Genomic DNA, 3333 nt, shown 5'->3' on the forward strand with positions numbered 1-3333 from the left:
GACAAAATGCTCATCTGCAGTTCTCAGTTAACCATGGAGGCAGGTAAATGGTAAGAAAGACCACACAAAGGTCTAGAGATATGGCTTTCTCCCTTTTGAATGCATAGTGATTTCTTGTTTGTTTTCAAAAGGTATTTGGGGTTTATTTTTTCATCTTTTTTTTTTTTTTTTTTTTTCCCCAAATCCCCTTGGTTTTTCCACACTGCAGAACTCAGAGCAGTTAAGAGTGTAATTACTTAGGGCAGTGATTGCTGAGGGTATCAAGTGAGGCTTTGCCCAGGTGACACTGCATCTAAAAGACTTCAAATGCCAGCTGGGTGAGCTGCACCTGAATTTCCATGCTTTGCTGATTCCTGCAACATCATTGCAAGACCTGCAGATCAGCCCTGCCATTCTTGCCCCTGTTGTGGCTGGCACCTGTATTTCTCCTTCTGAAGGGAGCTCGACCCCATTAGACATCACACATGGCTCAAGGATCAAAACAACAGAGGCTATTTAAGTATTTGCAGGTTTTGGAAAAACTGATTTCAAAGCCCTGGTGATGACTGACAGAAAGGAGGGTGTTTGCTTCAGTCCAGACAGGGTTGATCTGCCAAAGATGCAAGAAAGGGATGTTTTATGTAGCTGATCTGGAGTTATTCACCTGATGGAAACTGCAAGCCAGTCTTGCATGAGCAACAATGATGAGAGCGAGCATTCTGCTGTGTGCTGCAGACAAGAACTTGCACTGGCCACAGAGCAGCAGTGGGTGCTCCCTTCTTGGATGGAGCAAGTTGGTTCAGCATCGGTCTGCCAAGAATCAGGAGTTGGAGATAAAACCCGGAGGTTTTATGGGGTGGAGCACACCGTCCAGCACATCCCTTGTGTCCCTCGCAGATGACATGCACCGCCATGCTAACATGCTCTGTGTAACCTGACATTCACATGCCAGCTCCGCCTTTGGGGACAGGCGACAGCTGGTGGGCATTTGCTCACGGAGCTGATGGGTGAGCCAGCAGGGCCTCCTGCCAGGGTTGGGATGGGTCTGGGGGCCATGCGGGGCTGCTCTGGTTAGCGGTGCACGGGTGGAATGGGCCAGTCAGAGCAGGAGGGCACGGTGTCTCTGTCCTCGCCTCCGCCGAGGTGGTGCTGGCGCTGGATCGTGGCCCTCGAAGCCACGAGCTCATCCAGAAAATCCAAGCAGCCAGAGCTCATCCAGAAAATTCAAGCAGCCAAAATAAATCTCCACCTACAAGGACAGTGAGAAAAAGTGCTGATCAAACCACGGAGGCAGGAACAGTCGTGACTTTATCCCCCATGTTTTGGGAAGTCCAATGAAAACGGGGTGTTGCTTTGGCCCCTTTTCAGCACATACAATACCATCAAGACACAGCAAGTTGTCAGAGATGTGCAGCGCCCCTTGGCCAGGCAGTGGGGCTCCGCAAGGAGCCCCTGGGAAGCTGTGATGTCCTTTCCAAAACCCAAGCAGCAGCATCCCTCACTGTTCCCTGCTAGAAACCCAGGTCTGAAGGAAAACACACTGCTTTTTTGTTGTCTGGTTTTCACTTCTCTCAATTATCTCAGGGGAAATCTGAGTTTTTTAAGAAGTATCTCGCTGTCTACAGCTACTTGTAATAACTCACTGCTTTGTCTTTGGCAGAAGTTTGAAAGATGGTCAGCAGAGTCTGCTACACACCTGGGCTCCTTGTTCTTCTTGCCTGCTTGGATTTCCTTAGATGTCCACCCTCAGTGCTCTATTGCCAGCTTTCTTCTCGTCTGTGTTGGTTGCTCATCACTTGACTCTTCACATGCTGCTTTTCGCTTTCGGTCTTCTTGTGAAGAGCCTGGCAACCTTTCCATCCAATAGTATTTGTTAGATGGGTAAAGCCGTTAACAACATGAATCCATTCTGCTCTTCATCAAAGCTAGCTCACGTTACCTGCTCTCCCAGAGGAGCTCGTCGGGTCTTCGCTTTCCAGAGTGACTGGAGGCTCCTGCAATGGAAATGTGTAAGTGAGGAGGTGGCAGGGAACTACCTGCCCAATATCCACCTCAGCTCTGAAAGGCACATCCCTTGGAAGGGTTTGCTCAGCTCAGCGGTGCCAGTTCTGGTAGGATCACCACACAAAGTGCAATGGCCAACCTGCATCAGCCTTACTCTACACTTCTGCAGAGATGCAGGCTGGTGGATGACCTTGCTTGTCCCTGTGGCAGCAGTCCCACCTTTGGAGGGGGGAGGCTTTTTTGTCACACTGTTTGTGGCCCTGACATACCTCTGGGGTTTCTGCTCATGCCTCTGCTGCTGCAACTCCTCGGCCGAAGCACCGGCAAGCCCATCCTCCTCCTCCTCCTCAAACAGTTCCTCCTGGTGTTCAATGAGGAACTGCACCAGCTGCGTCACCTGCACGCAGCAGCAAACCATTGGTTTCCAGCCCGGTGGCTGAAAATGGGTCAAACAGCCCTTCCCACTCCTGACCCTCACTGCACTGCAAAGCTGCAGCTCTGGGGGCCCGGCAGGCTGCAACCGGCCTTCAAACACAGCGTACCTTCCCTGTCACCTGCACCAGGACGTCCAGGGGCAGCGAATCCTCCTCGGGTGGGCTGAGGAGGTTCGGCCCCACGCAGATGGCCAGGTTGGCAGCGGTCATCCTGCTGGTGCAGGTGTTGCTGCTGATAGTGCACAGCAGGGTGAGCAGCTGCTTGAGGAGGAGGAGGTTGGCTGTGGGGAGCTTGCTGGCCACCCTGCAGGAACAGGAACACGACATTAATAAAAGAGACGTTGTCACCATAGGTCTCCCAGGATGATCCCAGCCAAGCCCACCCAAGGGAAGGCTCCTTGGCCATGCCTGGTCCACAGCAGAGGGACTGCATTGGCTGAGATATGACTACCTCTCTCCCTGCCTGCTCTTCTTACCACAGTCCCTTTGTGGAGCAACCCTCAATGTCTGCGGGCATTGCCCCGAGGAAAGAAATGCTCCTCTGTGCCACTTTCCCCCAAAACCTGGCCGCACAGCCTCAAGAGGTGTCTGGCAGAAACACGTCTCTTTCAGGCAGCCTGTGGCTTTGCAGGCAAGTTTGGGACTCTGGCAGTGCCTGTGCAGCAGACAGGCTGCTGGCCACACTTACTCCTTCAGCCTCGCCAGCCCCTCCTGCCTGCTGGTCTTCTGCAGGGCACTCATACAGTCCTCATATAACTCGTTCTGGAGGAGCTTGGAGGGGATCTTGTGGAGGAACTTCTGCAATGGCAAGGGCTGCGGGTCAGGCTGTGCCCAGCACTCAGGTTGAGCAGCAGCTCCTGGGTCTGGGCTCCTGCTGTGGCAGGTGCCCGTCAGCACTGGCAGAGCCGGGAGCTGC

At 53.1% G+C, this 3333-nt stretch overlaps 1 long non-coding RNA gene across 1 annotated transcript; it reads right to left on the reverse strand.

Annotated features, from left to right (window-relative positions):
* Window positions 1–920: 920 nt before the first annotated feature.
* LOC139826966 (uncharacterized) lies at window positions 921–1975 on the reverse strand. The gene is made up of 3 exons (XR_011737132.1): window positions 1919–1975; window positions 1676–1831; window positions 921–1228 (listed from the first exon to the last, which is right to left on the reverse strand). It is a non-coding gene; the product is annotated as an uncharacterized lncRNA (long non-coding RNA).
* Window positions 1976–3333: the final 1358 nt, after the last annotated feature.

Source organism: Patagioenas fasciata, chromosome 1 (genome assembly GCF_037038585.1).
Source record: "Patagioenas fasciata isolate bPatFas1 chromosome 1, bPatFas1.hap1, whole genome shotgun sequence".
Lineage (NCBI taxonomy): Eukaryota > Metazoa > Chordata > Aves > Columbiformes > Columbidae > Patagioenas > Patagioenas fasciata.